Raw genomic sequence first — 19,988 nt, forward strand, 5'->3', positions numbered from 1 at the left:
ATGTAGAAGTGAGGGCATAGGATACCTCTGCATTGTTGTGGGTGCAAATATCAGCCACCAAGGGCAACATTTGGTGCAATAGAAATGCTGAGAGCATAAACACTCCCATGGCTGCCTATTACCTTGCCCCATCCAACCTGCTCTTGCTGATACTGGGAAATACTCAGGAGTGACTGGGCTTGGGTGATGGGGGGTTGTGGACTGTAAGTATGGTGGGTAAAAAAAAAAAAAACAAACACAAAAGTCCCTCACAGATCACACAGTGCCAGCTCTGGCCTTCAGTGGTCTTACAGTAGAGATCACTGGTTTCAGTCTTCCAGTGGCAGTTTTGCAGCCTAAATCAGCTTTGTCCCAAGTCAGTACATCTGACATGTTCTCACTCTTTACCTTTAAGGTGAACAATAACTGAATAATATCTTGCTTCACCTAAAGTTTGTGGCACAAGGATTCTAAACCTTGTAAAAGCAGTGAAACAGAACAAAGAACTAGACTGAACCTAAAAAGATCAATGCGCGTGAAATTATTCAAACACACAGTTATTCAGAAAGCTAAAGAGTATATTGCTTAACTAGTATAATTCTCTTCTCTTCAAGATCTACTAGTAAAGTAAATGTCTCACTCAGCTCCACTACCTTACTTTGAGAAGGACTATTACAGCACTCAATCATAACACATGAAGAGTGTTTTAAACTCTTAAGACTTGGGAAGAGGAATGATATCAAAGCAGTAGCAAGCATGGAAGGATAAAGCCCTGTTTGTGATTCAGATGATACGGAATCGACTTGTGACTTAGGTGCTGTAGGAGCTGGTCATTTAGGGAGTCAGTGAGTGGCTGGTTCACCCATCCTGAGAGGAGGGGAGGTAGTTCAGTCTGTTAGAGGGCAGATTGGTACGGCATTGCAGAGTAAAGAGCCTAAGATGAGCACCCATGATGCTAGCTGTGGCAGACTTTTGGACATGAAGGGAAGAATGCATGCCAATGGGACCAGTGTGGCAGTTGCTCAAATTATCCATGGTGCTGTAGGGTAATACGGAGGAAGGCAAAGCAGATAACCTTGATGTTTGCATAAATGTCAGCCCTTCCCAGAGGGAACACTATAAATACTGACTGTTGAAAAAAATGTGCTGTTATCCTAAAACATACTGCTTTATTTGTGCTGTAACTTGAGACAAATATTTACTGTAAGATAAATTGACCTTTGCACTGAATGAGAATACTGGACAGTACAAAAGACAGGATTATCCATACCCAGTAGCCTCTTAGCTCAAGAATCAGAGACAAAACCAAAAATTAACAGGGAGTAAAGGTCCAAGAACAGGGACAGATTTTAAATATTGCAGTTACTTACTTTGAAAGTTGCTAGACTAACAGGTTTTGTATTAACATACATTTTCTAAAGGATATAAAATCTAAAATGCAAATATCTGTCATTATTTATCGATTGAACTCCTCAACAATTTGCCAGAAACCACAAATTTTACAAGTAACACATAAAAAATATGAAGCAAAATCAGGGAAATTATGCAAAATCAGATCTGTTGAGAGACAGGCCACTTACTATCCTCATAAAACAAAATCCCTCCACTGCAGTACCGTGTAGAAAAACAATGGTCACAAACTCAGGGCTCACAAATGAAGATGCATCATCTGTGGAGTTGGATGTGCTTAGAAGTGTAACTCATTCACAGGGCTTCACCAGAGTACAGAAAATGTTATATACACACACACACACACACACACACATATATATATATATATATATATATATATATATATATATATATATATATACATATTTCATCCAGAAAAAGGAGGTCATTGTCCCACTGTACTCATCCCTCATTAGACCTGTTATAGAATACAATGCCCCATTTGGTATGTGCCTCTCAAGACATCTGCAACAACTGAAAAGGCCGCAGAAATACCTCACTAAAAGAATCACAGGCCTAAAGCAGATGCCCTATGCTGACTGTTTAAAAAAACTCCAGCTATACTCTGTCGCATATCATCTACTCAGATACAATCTCTGCTTAACAAACAAGGCCATGTCAAACCCAGAGCTGTTGGACATGCTACACTTAAAGAAATCCCAATCCCTCAGAGCAGCACATTCCAGGGATCTAAACCTTGTCATCACAGTAAACAAAACATGCTGGAGAGATAGGTTCCTGACCCAGAAACTCCGCAGACTCTGTAATAGACTGCCCATACATGTCAAGTAGAGTGCCTCTTTGGCCCTCTTCAAAAGGAACATTGACGATTATATGGGAGATAGGAAATTCACCCAGGGGATCACATCAGTCACCCTCCTAGACAGGGGTTCAGGAAAGTAAATATTGAGGGAAGAAATAGCCAGGAAATTGTTATGATTAGGCTTGTATAGGCCCTAGGGCCAATAGCCTAGTACCAACCTATGAACCTATATATATATATATATATATATATATATATATATATATATATATATATATATATATATATATATATATATAATAGCAGTAGTACTGTATTGTGCACCCTTTGATAACATCGACAAGTTAGTTTCGTTCTTTAAAATGTGCCCAGTGCAGGTGTTCTAATGAGCAGAACCAGGAAGTATAATGAGTATCTCTCAGGTATGCTTAAAAAGCAATGATGTGTAATCTCCGGGGATTCTTCGCCACAGTAGCACATGCGTTCAGGAAGGAAAAGCCAATCACTGGAGACACAAGGAGGAAAGCAGACTGTGATTCGCACAGGAGCACTGTTGAGCTGAGTATGTTTTATACATTCATTAAAAGCAGAAAATCATTTTCTTGCTTACCTTGTTTCATTTGGTGGTTTATAAATGTTTATTAGGTGTCACACTTGTCAGCACTAAAAGTTGAACATTAATATGACTTTCAATCTGCTGCACTTGTATGTTTTTTATGCTTCATCTGGCAAGACATTTTTCACTTGACAGCACAAGAACTGAACATTAATCTGATACGTTCTTTCCCACACTTACAATTAATTGAATCTTGTGCCAGAAGGGATACTCTTTGGGCAGGATTCACAAAGGCTTGCATGGAGTGTAAGAGACGTGCAACACTCCATGCAAGCCTCGCGATCCAGGAACAGCCCTAAACTCCGTGTAAGAGACCAGCTAAAATGTCTCTTACACGGACTGGGCGTGGACATGCTAAATACCTCACTTGCATCCGAAATGTATGTAAATGAGGTATATTAGCGATCCACGAAGCAGAAACCAGTCCGTGTAGGAGACGTTTTAGCTGCAGAAATGTACTCAGTTGACAACTGAGTACATTTCTGCAAAATCCACAACGGAGCGATGCCAGCTCCAAAAAAAGGTTGCATATGATTCAGGCAGCATGCCAATGGCCAAATATGTGGCCATTGGCAAGATAACCTGATGCAAAAATATTAAAAATAATTGTTTAAACCCAGCGCAGCCCCGCACAAACGGGCTGCACTGTATAAAACCATAAAAAAGAAGGTTATAAACCCACAAATGTGGGTTTCATGCAATACATGGAATGACAATGCAGGGACCAGCAGACTAAAACCAACATGGCCACTGTGTAGTGGTTGCTAAGGGGGGAAGCTGAGTCTAAGACATGTAACTAAGCATTAGTAGGCAATCTCATGTAAATGAGGGTTCGGATACTGAATCTCACAGTCACATACCAAATGAGCACAGTCTGAGTAGTGTAAGAGATACAAAAGGGGGAGGAATAGAGTAGGAGATAGGTGACATCACAGGGGGGAATGGTAGAAAGAAATGCAGTTCATTGGAGGCCAGTGTAACATGACAGATGACAGGCACAGATCATGGAAAGAGGTGTGCCACTAGATAAGTCATGGAAAGTCAAGAAATGGAAGGTGTACACTGTTACCTACACCAAAGTTTCTTGCTGGCCGTGCATGCGCACGTGTGCATGCCATGAAGCGCGAGTAGGACAGTGTGCGCGTGTAAGGCAGTGTGAGCATGTGGGAGCGTGTTGGGAGATGTTTAACACTGTTTGCGTGGGTGTGCGTGCGTGTAAGGCAGGCTGAGTATGTTGGAGGCTGTTGGCAGACGTGCAACAGTGTTTGCGCGGGTGTACGCGCGTTTAAATCTGAATAAGTAGATTCTGAACCGTGTAAGCACGTGTGCACGCGTGTAAGCCACTGTGAGCGTCTTTCAGATAGTATGCAAGTTGCTCCCCCCTGAGGAAACAGAGAGGAAAAAGGAAGCAACAGAATTAATAGGAAGCTAGCAGGGATAACTGCTGAAGCTAGCAGGTGAAAACAATTAGAAGCAGGCAATTACACAGGCAGAGTAGTAGCCCAGCCCAGCACTTAAAACTCTGCAAACAGTAGTGCAGGATGTTTCCATTAAGAGACACTGCAAGACAGGAGTAAGCTAATAGAAGTGAAAACTGAAAAAGCTTCACTCAGAGCAGAAATGTTAGGGGCTGCCATAGCTGTCATAATGAGACATAGGCGACTTGCTGAGGGTGGTGACAATGCAGATGGTGCCAGACAACCCACAGTGAGGAGACGGAGAAGAGTGTACAGGCCCAGGATCACCTACCACGAGTTACATGAGCTGGAGATAGTAGAGCGCTATAGAGTGGACAGAGAGCTACTGCAGCAAATTGTTGAGCTGTGCAGGCCACGCCTCACACACAGAACCAACAGAGGGGAACACATCCCAGTGGAAACCAAGGTATGTGTTGGCCTAAAAATACTAGCAACAGGTACCTTCCAGAGACCAACTGACGATATGATGGGGATATCACAAGCATCAGCCTCCAGGGTACTACACCAGTTCCTGGATGCCATGTCAGCACATGTCGGTGATCATGTATATTTCCCCAATGCCCGTGAGGTATTGGCCAGCAATATGCGTCTCTTCCAGCAAATAGCAGAATACCCTGAGGTACTGGGTGCAATAGACTGCACGCACATACGCATCAAAGCACCAGCCGATGAGCGGGGTAGGGCCTACATTAACCGCAAGGGCTTCCCCTCCATCAACTGCCAGGTTGTGTGCGATGCCCAGGGCATAATAATGAATGTGTGTGCTGGCTGCCCTGGGAGTTATCACGATTCCCACATCTGGCATTTGACGCAGCTGTACCAGACATTTGCCAATGGGGACATCCCACATGGACACCTAGTGGGGGATGCAGGTTATGCACTGGAGCCGTGGCTGATGACACCCATCAGAAACACACACACACCTGAACAGGAACGCCATAATGAGGCACACGCACAAACACATAATGTGATAGAGTGTGTGTTTGGGCTGCTCAAGTCACGGTTCTGGTGTCTGGACACATCTGGTGGAGCCTTGCAGTACACACCAACTACATGTACCCAAATTGTCATGGTATGTGCTATGCTACATAATATGATCTTGCGAAAACAGCTGCAGCAGGACCAGCATAGGGCCGGGCCAAACAGCCCCCCACCATTGCCAAGGCCATCACAGGCAGAGCGTGACTCGGAGGAGGAACAACCGGAGCCTGCCCCAGTAGGCAGAAGGAGTCGTGCCCAGTACGCCCTGGCCTTGGCAAAGAGGCAACGCATAGCACATACACTGGCTCAGTAGGAACCCTTAGAATGATACCCCTCTCTGACTCACTCATATAGTAACAGGGATGCCTAACATGACACAACCTGCTCTCAAACATGTACAGGGAGTGTAATATGTGCATCCGACAGAGGCAGCCCTGCAGCACCACCTGAGGCATGATTGCCATGTGTTAAGCAATGTAACACCATCTAGTATATGCAAACATGAAGACCCTGCCTAACATCTCACCCTCACCAAGCATGATGCCACACTATGAAGACAAGAAGATCAAGTACAATAATTGGCTGAAGTAATGCAGTCAGTCAAAGGGGAGCCAATGTGTTACAGACTGGGAAGATATGCGGAGTTTGACATGATGCACCACCTGCTAGGGGTGGCATGCACCTATCATGCCATGCCCCATGGATACTGGCAAAGGCTGTCAGTACCCACAGCATGCCCTGAATAGGTAAGTCTCAAAACACAAACCCAACCTCATAGGTTCTACAAGGGATAGGAACCTAGATGTAATACTACCCCATGACAGATGTATAAACAGCAAGATGTGTGCAGTGTAAACGCACACAGTAAGGAGAATGTAGATACCAGTCCTGTAATAGAGAACTGGGCAAGGCTCACATCAGCACCCTAACACTACCAGGTCACACCTCATACTGTGCTGTACAGCCGCAAAACATGGAACAAGCTACAAAAGGAGGGTGACTAGCAAGAAATGGCAAGGATAACCACACCCCCATGTTGGTACCACAACAAGAAGCAGCATGGAATATCCATGGTCAAATACCAATGGCTAAAACTGCCTCACAGTATATAGCCTGCTGCAGACCACTGTCCTAATACCAGGAACAGCACCTGGCCTATGTCGGAATACATGAATATATCAAGCCCCCCAAACCACATTATATTGCTCGACTGAAAATACCCAGACATACACCGGTAGCATTGTACTAGCACCAACACAGTAGGAGAAAATTACCCAGATTCCATAAACCAAAATGCCCAGGAACAATGTACTACTCCCACAAGAGGGGTAAGCATACTGGATGTGATAATCAGCAACATGTGTACTGGATGACAAGATGAGAAGTGTACCCCTCACTGGTAAGACCAGACCATAGAGTAAGCACACTGGATATACACAGCCTGACCCCAGTCCCTGGCCAGAATACCACAGTGAAAAACATGTGTAAAGTATAGGTTGCAGCCCTCAAAACCGATGTTGAATCCACAAAAGGCCCTGTGCCAGTGCAGAATATGGGACACACCACAGAACATGTTATACAGGCATTCCATGAACACAGCCAGGAATGCTTGGAGTATGCAATCACAAATAACAACAACACACAATGCCATACACGCAGGCATCTGGCATGCTGGCCTCCAGCCATTACCAAACCATGCAAGAGAATGAGGAAGATACCACATGATAGAGCAAACATAAAAAGGGAAGTAATCACTGACCAGTAGTATGGCAACAACATATGTCCACACATACAATCCACTAAGTCCAGCCACAACAAGTATAATCTATGAATCCAGAGGCAATGTGATGCCAGTACCAAGTACACAGACAACCACAACATCCCCCAATAAATACAAACATATGTGATAGATGCATCCATGTATCCAAAGCAGAGGTTGAGCTCCAACAACTCAGTACTGTCAATACTAGTCAGGAGGAGAAGGTAACCACATACACCACAAACCCAGTCCCACATAGACCTACCACAACTGCAAACCAAACACATAAACACAGACAAATATTCCTGGAGGCCTTAATTACAAACACACCACACCAACAGATGCCTCCAAAGTAGATCACAAGCAACCACAACCTTCAAACATAGCACATGCAACGAATAGTACGCAAAGCTGGTGTGCCAAACAGTCACAGGCCCAAAGGAGAAACAACATGCCTGATACAGTCGTAATAGGTGTCTGTATAGGCAGTCACATAGCTGTCCCACTCACCAGACTGAACAAGGGAAAGGGTAGAGTAAGCTGCTTGTAGGTAGCCACAAAATGCCACTTAACACAAGTACGCAGGTCACCCCAAAGCAAGCAGACATATGATGCACTCAATGTCCATGCTGGTGTGAATTACCTGAGATGTACCTCCCTGGTCAACATCAACTGAGACATGGATGGTCCCTCCGAGTACGTACCCCAGGGTGGGATGACACTGGCTGTGTGCAGCATCCAACCCTCACCAAGAATGATGCCACAGTACAAACACAGAATGCTCATGTTTAACAGCTGGCACAGTTACAGCTGCCAGTCCAAGAGGGTGTAATGTGTGTCTGCTTGAGATGTCAAGCATGACAAGCCATGCTGCTGTTACAGGGATGGCTGTCAGCTGTTACCCGTGTGCATCTGGATACTGGATAAGGCCTTTGCCGCCTCCATAGAGCCATATGTAGGCAAGGCCAAAAAGACTACCCACCACCCTAGAAAACATAAGTGGTAGGAAACATTAGGGTAATGCTGACCAATGCCAGATGTGTAAACTGCAATATGCATGCCCCTGAGGCACTTCCCATTATGGAGAACATTGATGCCTGTCCAGTGACAGAAGCCTGCTGCAGGTCTAGTGATAGCACACCAGCACTACTAGGTTATACCACATACCATGTGTTATGGCCCCAACACCTGCACCAAGACATCAAAGGAGGGGGAGTATCCATATGCAGCACAGACACCCATATAGCCAGGTAACTGACAATGCACAAAGCAGCGGACACCACCCATGTGCACATAACTGTGGTCAAAACTGCTGTACAGTCTGTAGCATGCGACAGACCACACTGTCACACACAAGAACTCCACCCAGACATCCGAAGACACTGGACAGTATGGATGTCCCACCAAATACCAGACAAGGTACACAAAGTACCACATAGGTGTCAAATCATTATGTATGCAAGGAGTCATCAGGGACCTAGGGACACAGGTCGACATTAATCTGTCATGTGACAGCCACAATGCCAATGTGGCTATGAAGACTGTTGATACTGGACACCGTATCATGAAAGGATTCACATCATCAACTGAGGTCACTGTGCCGCTGTACTGTTCCCTTATCAGACCCATAATCTAGTACAATGACTCATATGGGATGTACCATATGTGACACCTGCAGCGGTTCGGAAGACCTCATAGTTACCCCACCAACAGGATAAAGGGTGTGAAATATATGTCATATGCTGCCTGGCTGTAGACGCCCCAGCTGACTGCAGTCACACACTGCCTACACAGAGGCATTGTATGTCTGTTGTACCAGGCCATGTCCAACACAGGAGTAATGGACATGCTACACCACAGGAAATCAAAGCCATTGGAGCTGTGAGAGTCACAGATGTCAACCTCAACACATAATGAAATAAGATGTGCTGGAGGGACAGATACATAACCCATAGGCTCCCCACACCCAGAAACAGGATCCCAATCCATGGTAGGCAGAGCCCCTCACTGACACCCCTCAACAGGAATTTTGCCAAGTGGATGGATGACCGTACATGTATACCGGGGGTCCCCACTGTGTCATGACCAGACAGAGGCACAGTGAAGAACCTCATAAATGGCCATAATTGAATATAGCAAGGGGTGGCGAAAGACACACACACTCTAGCTAGGCTCACTAATGGCCTAAGGTGTCTAGCCTACTATGAACCCATGAACCTATGAAGATACAACACGTACAGGACACTAAGGATAATCACAAGGCTTACGCAACTGATGGTAGGAACCATGTTGGGCATCCACAGATGTGCTCCGAATCACACAGATATTACAAACAACATACCAAACACACACACACATATTGCTAACATACAACCTGTCAGGTGCAGTGCAAACACCCCCCCCCCGAGTGCAAAATACCTATCCCAGCAGATGGTCCCCTGATATTGCAGATGCTGAGGTAACAGCCATCATCTGCAAAGCAGAACACACAGCAGCAAAGGTATGGGATGGTGTCCTGTGCTGAGGCCAACATGGACCCCAAGAGTAATGGAATGCAAAATCACACTACTGGCCAATGTCAGCCTTACCACAGGATATGTACCCAAAGAGCAGTGTACAACAACAGTAGTCCATCACAACAAAGGTGTTGCCTGAATGGATACTCCAAACTACCACCCCAGGATCCTGACAAGCTTGTTCTGCACAGCTATGGAAAGGATCAGCATGTACCGCAGACAGAAGGCTAATGTGGACCTACTGATACTGGACCCTACACACTGTGGCTGTTGTAACTGCAGAACCGGCCCCTAAACATGTCTGACCCATTTGAAGCAGTCATTAAGGTAATTGATGAGGGATATGTGGTCCACACAGCGTAGCTGGACCATGCACATGCTTCTAGACAATACCGTACGTGTTCAGTATGGATATGTTCACCAGCTTAAATATACACCCCTATGTGAGTAGAGGGGTTGCAAAGCAGACCAAGGACAGAACTGACATGGTCAGACATGCCGCATCCATGTCAGACTACAAAGCGGATATGAGTGGCATCCCACAAGGCCTGGTGTTGGCCCCCCCCACCCCCGTTCTGTATACATGTCCCATAGGTATAGGCCAACATGGAAGGACTGTGACTAAGCATGTATGCAGAGGAGTACAAACAGCCCACCATATCCGACCCCCAGCTGACACAAGCAACCCACAAAAGGGCCACCTACAAACAGACAACTGTAGCCATAGCCATATCAGCAAGCTAATCGCAGAACTGTGTATAGACAACCACCGTGGATATACAGTAAGTGCCCACAAATTACCACACAGGTGTTAACCCATGAGGCACCTAACATGTAATGTGAGACCTGGGTACAAAAGGTGATAAATATCCTGCACTGGACAAACATGTGTCTGTAGTGTTCACAGAAACATGTACCATATACCCACCCAAACATGAAGGCTGGCAGATGTAGATAAGGGGAACTCACTCTGGCTCTGCAGCCATCCTCCATCAGCATCACAACTGACTACAATAGCCCCTGTGGGATATACTGCAGCAGACACCTCCAACAACTGTAAAGTCCACAACAGTACCCCACCAGGGGTAGCAAAGAGCCTGAACAGATGCCATGTGTTGCCTGAGTAAACAAACTGCAACCCCACACACCGCCATCCTTCCCAGCTACAGAAAAGCTGTGCCTGATGTACCTAGCCATGTCCAACCTGGAATGAATGAACATGTTGCACCTTGTACAATCTGAATGGCAGTGAGCTATGCACATGAGAGACCTGAACCCCAGCACTGACATACATAGGACAAGCTGTACAGAATGATCCATAACACAGAAGGCACCCCCACACTTCAGTAAACTCCTGGTACAGGTCAGCCAGAGTGCCACATATCGACACCCCTCAAGAGGCATCCTGATGAGAGTATGGGAGATGGTAGGCTACCATGGGTATCACTGTTATGTCAGAGGTAGATAGAGGCACAGTATACCAACCATGACATATGTAATGGCAAACTCCAGTTACAATGTGTGTCGAAGGACAAACACACCCTGTGACTACCATCAGAAATGGCCTACGGAACATCACTAGTGTTTGCCAATGTCCACCCATGTTGTGGAATACACTAGAAATGTTGGACGAGCCTGGTGTAGGTAGTCCATATCTGAACATATTGCAACATGGTCATATGTGCACAACTGGCCCCTACACAGTCTGTTGTGCTCACTATGAAGATGTCAAACAGTGATAGGACTACAGCCCAGGATACTGTCCACTACAGTGAAAGTACCGAACCAGTACACTATACGGTACTACAGAGTTAGGTCATTATGAAAGTATGTTGAGAACTGTCTGCAAAGTATCCCATGCAATTCCTGCAGGCACAGTATAATCCCTGTTGTGGCAGACATGAAGCAGTTGGCCAGTTAGTACACAACATGACACCCAGCACACAATCATAAACGTGCGATAATGTTGAAGGTCACACACACCCAAATATGTGTTGGACTTCAGAGTGCAACATATGGAAAGCTCACACTGGGCATGCTCGCACACTTTGATAAATGAGGCATATGTCAGACAACATGCCATGGAAAGGCTGAACTGGGCATGCTCACACACTTAGGCCATATCTCCGTGTAGCAGTTGGCCACACATATCTGGTATTTGTACGTGTCAGTCCAGGAACTAACCACAACACAGCAATCAGCCCAGTGCACACAGTAAATAACCACAGAGACATAAGTGATATAGTGGATCGCCATCATATGCAAACATCTGCCACAGATACACAAGTTGGTCATAGGAACAGGGAATGCTATGGCAATAAAGACCTGCAAACAGAACAGCACAACAAATATTGTGCATCCGACAATTGAACATATGGGTGTAGAGGTCAATACTAGGCTTCTTGCCCCAGGGAATGACAGCTCAGCCAGAGTGTGCTTGGCATCTGCATCCCCAGGATAGTAGGCTACCGTGCCACTGTAAAGTAGGTCACAGAAGGCAACATGTGAGGCTAGTGAGCTGTGCCTCTGTCAAGCAGGGGCACCGTGGAGGTCTCAGGGATTGAATGTGCTAAGCCACAGCTATGTTGTCGGTGTGTGCTGTGAGAGGGTTGCTGAGGATCTCTGACAGTAGGTGTCCGTCAATAACAGACTAAGGGGAGGCCTATCTGCATTCTCTGGATGATTCCACTGTCAACACTGTGTTGTAATGAGTATGTGTGAATGAAGTGCTGTGCTGGAACCATCCACAGATGTCCTCCCTCTGTGGGCTACAGCTCTGCAATGTATTAGGTCACTCTGTCTGTTGAACGGCGCATATATGGCCGGTGTACAGCTGACAGGTGTCTTGTGGAGCAGTCATGGGTATATGTGGGATAGCATGACCAATGAAAACTGTACACATGCTCATAGGATGCAAGTGTCAAGGATTATGCTGAGTGGCCAGTATAGTCCTCCAGCATGGGTCCTCTGAAGTTATCCACCCCAATCTACACAAGTGTAGAGTCTGCTTGTGCTAAACACAGTTTGTGTGCAGTGATAACCTTGCCTGGGGGTGGAGATGAGATATGGATGTCCAGGGAAAGGTGGTCATGGTCAGATATCAACAATGGTGGTCTACCTCTGGTGTGGAACAGTGAGTACCCACGTTGCAGATGGACAGGTGCAATATGTATTCACCCATGTGGCTGTGGTGTGTGGTTCTGCCATAGCACATGGACCCACAAATTGTAGTGGCTGTAGGGTAATGTGGTAGAGGCCTGAGTAGTTCCCACACACAATATGCCTGTACCTGATGTTAACAACTGGAATGGTGTATGTGAATACCTGCATATCCTGGCACTGTTCCCAGGGAAGCTAAGTGTGTGTCCTGGATGTGGGTGTGGTGTTCTGGACTGGTTGTGTTGTGTGTTACAGGTCCTGTGGTTCCAAAGCATGGTATAGAACATAACCTGCCAGTGCGATGTGCATATCTGACCCTGACGTAGGCAGCTGCAAATGCATATATATGCTATCCCCCACCTGACAGGTAGTACTACATCTACATACCTCTGTGGAAATAAAGATGTCAGCACCCTAGAAATACTACAGGTGCAGAGCAGATGCCCAATAATTCAGATAGTGCACTCTGCTAATGCATCTCCCTCAAGTGTCATAATATAGTTAGGTAGGGGATCGAATCCTGAAAATGCTCAGTGTGTGGGTGAGTGGGGTTTGTGTGTGCGAAAGGCTGCGAGAGAGAAATGCCCCTTTTGGCAACTGGGAAAACACACTACAGGATGCACATTCCCCTTACTAAACACTGATGATGTCAGCACCCTATAAGTACAGCAGGAGAAGGAAAGCCTCCCAGTAATGCGAATAGCGCACTCTGCTAATGCGTCCGTCTCGAGTGTCATAACATAGTTAGGTAGTGGTTTGAATCCTGCAAATGGCAAGTGTGTGTGTGTTTGGATGGGGGGATTACTGTGTGTGTGCAAATATGTTTGAGGGAAATGTCCCTTTTGGCAACTGGGAGAACACACTACAGGATGCACACTACCCTTTCTAAACACAGATGATGTCAGCACCCTATAAGTACAGCAGGAGAAGGAAAGCCTCCCAGTAATGTGAATAGCGCGCTCTGCTAATGCATCTGTCTCGAGTGTCATAACATAATTAGGTAGTGGTTTGAATCCTGCAAATGGCAAGTGTGTGTGTTTGGATGGGGGGGTTACTGTGTGTGTGCAAATATGTGTGAGGGAAATGTCCCTTTTGGCAACTGGGAGAACACACTACAGGATGCACACTCCCCTTTCTAAACACAGATGATGTCAGCACCCTATAAGTACAGCAGGAGAAGGGAAGCCTCCCAGTAATGCGAATAGTGCGCTCTGCTAATGCGTCCGTCTCGAGTGTCATAACATAGTTAAGTAGTGGTTTGAATCCTGCGAGTGTGTGTGTTTGGATGCGGGATTGCTGTGTGTGTGCAAATTTGTGTGAGGGCAATCCCCCTTTTGGCAACTGGGAGAACACACTACAGGATGCACACTCCCCTTTCTAAACACAGATGATGTCAGCACCCTATAAGTACAGCAGGAGACAGGAAGACTCCCAGTAATGTGAATAGCGCACTCTGCTAATGCGTTTCTCCTGAGTATCATAATGTAGTTAGGTAGGAGTTAGAAACCTGTAAATGGCATGTGTGTGTGTTTAGATGTGGGGAGTTTGCGTGTGTGCATTTCCGTATGAAAAACATGTTAGTTTTGGCAATCAGGAGATCATACTACCTGATGCACATTACCCTTTCAAAATACTGATGTTGTCAGCACCCTATAAGTATAGCCAGAGAAGAGGAACTATCTAGTAAACTGAATAGTGCGCTTTTCTAATGTGTCTCTCTCACGTGTCATGACCTAGTTAGGTAGGGGAATGAATCCTGCAAATGGCAAGTGTGCATGTGTGTGGGGGTAGTAGGGTGTGTGTAAATGCAAGTGTGAGTGCACAGATCCATTTGGCAAATACTACAATACACCAGATGCTGCATACTCCCCCAGTAAACACAGAGGATGTCACCACACTATCAGCACAGCCAAACAGGGCTAGTTGGCTAGTAATGCCAATAGTGTGCTCTGCTACTGTGTCTATTACCATTGTCAGAGTACAGATAGGTATGTTTTGGTAACCCACAACTGTCACGTGTGGTTGTGTCACACAGTATGACCTTGTGTTGGTGTTTGTACATAACAATGCATGCCATTGCCTAAACCAGCAATGGCATTGCACACATGATGTATGTGTGTGACACATACACATAAATACCTGTGACCTGCAGTAGTTACCATGTCTGACACATGCTTCATGTGGATAAATGGTATTTGCAATGTATACCAATATGACTGTGTCTTACTGTGCAGGGTCCGCACGTGGTATGTCCCTATACAGTGTGGGTGTCTATGGTGAAAGACCTACAGCAGGGGATACACATCTGGTCTGGGCCATATAGTGTACATGTAGTCAATGTACAGGTGCTACATGTTCCCACCTGTTGTGGTAGTGGTAACATGTCATTCCACTGCAATTCGGTGACCACATGCTGTGAACTCTTCAACTAGTGTGTTGTAGCTACAGTAATGCTCACACACAATGTTTGGCTGGATGCAGTATGGCCTTATAAACACAGTTCTTGAGACTGTCATATTGCCGGAGTTGTTATGGAGGATAGGTGGTCTTCCTGTGTGTGTGAGGGTTGTGTGTGCCAGACTATGCACCAGATGGCAGTCCGACACACTGTCAGCTGCACATGAGTAGGCCCTGATGGTTTGTGCTGTGCCAACAACCTGGAGGTGTGTTTATCTGTGTTACCTTGGGATACCACCCCCCTATCCATGTATGTTACATGTGTAGGGGATGACAGGCATGGTATGGGGCATAACATGTCAGTGATGGGTAACACCTGTGAGCCATGAATCATGAATCTGGTACTGCACAGACATTGCAGTTCACCGTGCTGAGGGCAGTGTCTGGTGCATTTATCTTCCAGTGTACACTGCTGTTGTTGTGTAGCAGCACTGTTAGTGTCCTAACCTGTGTGATACCCACGGAGGTCGCTATGGAAACCATGTCCTGCAGAATAAGGCAGTATGTGTGTACCAAGGAGCTTTGCCATTATACATCGGGCCATGGGTGTCACATGCAAGATGACCCATGCACATCATTGTGGCTTCCCTAGCATGTAAGCACACGTTGACAGCCAGTGGATACCCTATGAATGACAGTGGAGACTGAGCATAATGTAGACATACAACACCCTTCCCACATATAGTGGTAGAATACCTGGTGAGGGTATGTTGGCAGCCAACATCAGGCTCATACTGGCCTGTGCCACATGCTGAGAGATCCATTCTATGTTCCCTATCATGTAGTCCAGGGAGGTATGTCTCAGGCAGCCACACTGGCATGGTCAATGAGTGAGTCATATCTGTCCATGCCTCTGACTGACCTGTATGCATGTGTACTGTGGTGGACCATAGTGCCCCTGAGTCATATCACTGTGACCTTCACCAGATACAGCCTGTTGAGCGGGACCCCAGTGCAGCACACAAGACAGGTACCTGACACGTCTGTAGCAGGTGTGTTGTGTAGCCCTACAGGCTGTGAGTGTGTGGCACAGGGGATGTGCGTGCCATGTGTGGCATGTGCTCTGTTCCGATGGAACATATGCCTGTGTGCCAGCTGCGGAGGTGTGTGACGCCCAGGCAGGCTGCTATTCTGAGTCCCCACGTATGCCCCAGTGTGTTCAGCATGCTGTCAGTGTGTGTCAATGTCTGACTGGTATTGTCGTCACTGTAATATATTGTATTGATTTATTTATTTATCCTACATTTGTTGACTGGGATAGCCTGACTGGATGCATGTCCATTTCCAGGGGAGGCCCGTGGAGACAAGCTACGAGGGTAGCAGATACGGCATTACATAATACTAGCATTACATATTACAAACAGATTATTTACAGAGATTACATAAGTAAGCAAGTCAAACATGTTCCACAGGTTAATGTTAGACCTGAGCACAAGTCAGGATGAAATTGAAATTACACAGTAAAGTGGTTCACAGATTTTACACATTCGAGTTAGCCAGGCTTGATACATTGACATAGCCAGTTAAGTGACGAATGTTGTTTGAGTCTACTGTTGAATTGACCTAAGGTGGACAGTAGGGTAATATCAGCTGGAAGTGAGTTCCAGGATCTACTTACAGAGTTTGCAAAGAGAGAATCACCGGCTGTGTTATTAAACTTGCTAGTCTGAAGTAGTACTTTGTTAGAGGATTGAAGCAGTCTAGGATTGTTATAGGGGGTGATAATATTTGAAGTGCAGGAGTATTGCCTGGATTATAGAGGATTTTATAGGCCATAATCAGTTGGTTATACTGTATTAGGCTGGGTATTGCAAGCCAACCAAGCTGATATAGATTGATGCAATGATGTGTCCTAAAAGGCAGCCCAGTGGCAAACCTGGCAATGTGGTTGTAGCAAATTGAGTGTTTGTTAAGGACAGTCTTGTTCATATTCGAGAGTAGAGGGGATGCATACAGAAGGGTTGAAACAAGGTGTGAGCGAGCTATGGCACCTTTAGCTGGAGGGGCTAGGAAGGCTTTAATTCTGTAAAGTGACCCTAGTTTTCTATTGATGGCTTTGATAATCTGGTTAACATGTATGTCACATTTGAGATTATTGTCTATGATGACACCTAATAGTTTCGGAGATGGGTCAGGGGAGATTATTGTGCCATCAGTTGATGTTATGGTAACGGTGAAAGTGGTAGACCTACGTGTTGGTGAAATAACAGCAGTTTAGTTTGATTGGGATTTAGGATCAGACGATGTTCAGAAAGCCAGTTTGCTATTGTATTAAAGGTGGTCTGGGTAGCTGACAATAACTCTACTGGAGATGTGGCTGAGCAGATCAGAGTAGTGTATTCAGCATATTGGATACAGCTGACTTTTGGGATGACAGTATAAAGGTCATTAATGAAGATGGAGAACAGCAAGGGCCCTAGTATAGAGCCTTGTGGTACTCTGAGGGTGTTAGGTAGAAGGTCAGAGAGTTTGTTCTGCCAGAGGCCAGCCTGCTGTCGACCATGCAGGTAGGAAGGACTGAAACCATTGGAAGGCTCCAGTATCTAGACAGTCTTTGCAGGGTGTGGCGTACAAGTTGGTGATCAACCATATCATATGCCTTTGAAATATCCAAAAAGAGGGCTGCGGATATATAATTATTGTTGCAAGTATGGCTTATGGTGTTAGTAAAGGCTAGGAGGCCTGACGTAGTGCTGTGATGAGGACGTAAGCCATGCTGAGTGTCTACCATAATGCGAGTTTGGATTAGGTGGTGCATGACTTGTCTATGACGAAGGTTTCCATAATCTGTGCAAGTGGAGAGAGTATAGCTATTGGCCTATAATTGGAGACTTCAGTAGAGCTGCCTCCTTTGTGAAGTGGGATTACATATGACATTTTCCAGATGGTGGGAAAGTTAGATTCTAACATGGTTCCTTTGATTACCTTTGAGACGGGGTAAGCAATAGCATCATCTGGTTTTGATAGGTACTCGGCAGGGAGTTGATCCACAGAAAGTGTAGTGGGTTTCACTGTTACAATCAAGGTACAGAGAAGTGAAGTGGCGACTGGTTGGCAGCTGGATGCAAGTAGTTTTCTAGGGGTGCTACTTTCAGGACCAGAGGAGCTAGGAGGTAGATGGCTAGCTAGGGCCTGAAATGTCCCAGTAAAGAACTGGTCAAAACTATCAGGAACATCTTCAGGGGTATTATCAATAGTAGCAGCAGGGATTGGGGTTGACGTTTGTCCAGGACGTAGTATATATGACATGCCACCTGACAGGGTATGGCATTACTGGGTTCAGAGAGACCAGTCCCCAGATTGGCTGTGTGGTGGCATCCCACACATGTGTTGTACGTTCCTGGCCAAGGGTGATGGCTGACTGCATACATGTGGCAGCTGTGACAATGACACATGACTCACATAAACCACAACTGGACCTTAGAGGCAATTCACAGGTTACCTTTGCACATGCTACCCTAGTAGTGTGATTGCCATGGTGAGTACCAACACATAGGGCCAATGGGGAACAACATACTGAAGGTGTGTATGTGTGGGTGTACCGCTACTGTTTCATAGCACTGACATATATGACTGCACACGTGGGTAAATGCCAGGTAAGACGTGTGCAATGTGTCACAGGCAACGTACATGCGTACAGGACAGACAGTGACGTTCTGTCATGTGTAAAGTTGATATATGTATCGTACGCTATGCAGATGTCACTAGAAGTCTACAGAAGCACTGTAACTCTGCATTGCAGGTGTAAGCAGTGTTCCAGGGGACCCCAAGCAAACATGCATGCAAACAAAGCTACAGTAAACAGGGCTGGAAGTAGTGCATTATACAACAAAGAAGGGGTAACAATAACAGTAAGTAACAATGCAAATATGTAGGCACTATCAACATGTACCCAGGAATACGCAGCGCAGATGCCCATGGTAGAACCGATATTATGTCATACTTATTTGTGATTTGGATTACATTGGTACTGCACACATATATACATGCGCAAACATCCACATGGCATAGTTGTTGTGGGCAACTTGACACCATTACTGTACATGTCCACCATTGCATATCACTACTTGCGTTAGCTTTCACTGTGCTACCCATGTATGCGGCTATCTGTTGACAACCTTACCACCGGCATGCAATTATGTGCAGCTGTTATACTTTGGTATGTACTATGGGTGCAGATAACAATTCAGGACATTCATACAGTTACTGCAACAGGCATGCTGGGATAAACACACAGTCATAGCAGCGCACTGTACTGTTACCAACATGATACTACTAATACACTTCTATGTAGTCACCCTGTGCATCAGCAATGTGTTTACCTGTTCCCGCAATGATGTTGGAGATTGCAGGAGGTGGCCCAGTGTCATCATATGCACAGGGTGTGGATTAGGTATGCCTGAGTCAGCCACTGATACCACCAATTGACATGTGTGTGTATGTGTGTTGGTGAGGGGCAGCAGTACAGGGTGGGGCAGTGTTGGTGCAGTGTGTGCATGTATGTGGTTGCCATAGGTGTTAACATTTCGCATGTGTGTATGCACGCACACAGTTCCACCTCATGGCTGCCATATACAGGGGTTTGTGGACAGCCACAGACTGCACCTGGCAGGCCATACAGATCAGTGTCTGTGTGCATGGACACGGTACCTGTGCCTGGCAGGGGTGCTACGGACCATATCCAGTACAAAGCCAGACTGGGTACTGTCATCAGAAGCGGGAGTGTGTTGACTGGACACAAGTCCCTGTTGGGACTGTCCAGAGCCACGTGCACGTGGTCTCCTGAGGCGTTCTGATGACAGCACAGACCCAGCATTGCTGGGGCTGC

The sequence above is a fragment of the Protopterus annectens genome, chromosome 1.part2 (genome assembly GCF_019279795.1).
Source record: "Protopterus annectens isolate FY-2018-M chromosome 1.part2, PAN1.0, whole genome shotgun sequence".
NCBI classification, from domain to species: domain Eukaryota; kingdom Metazoa; phylum Chordata; order Ceratodontiformes; family Protopteridae; genus Protopterus; species Protopterus annectens.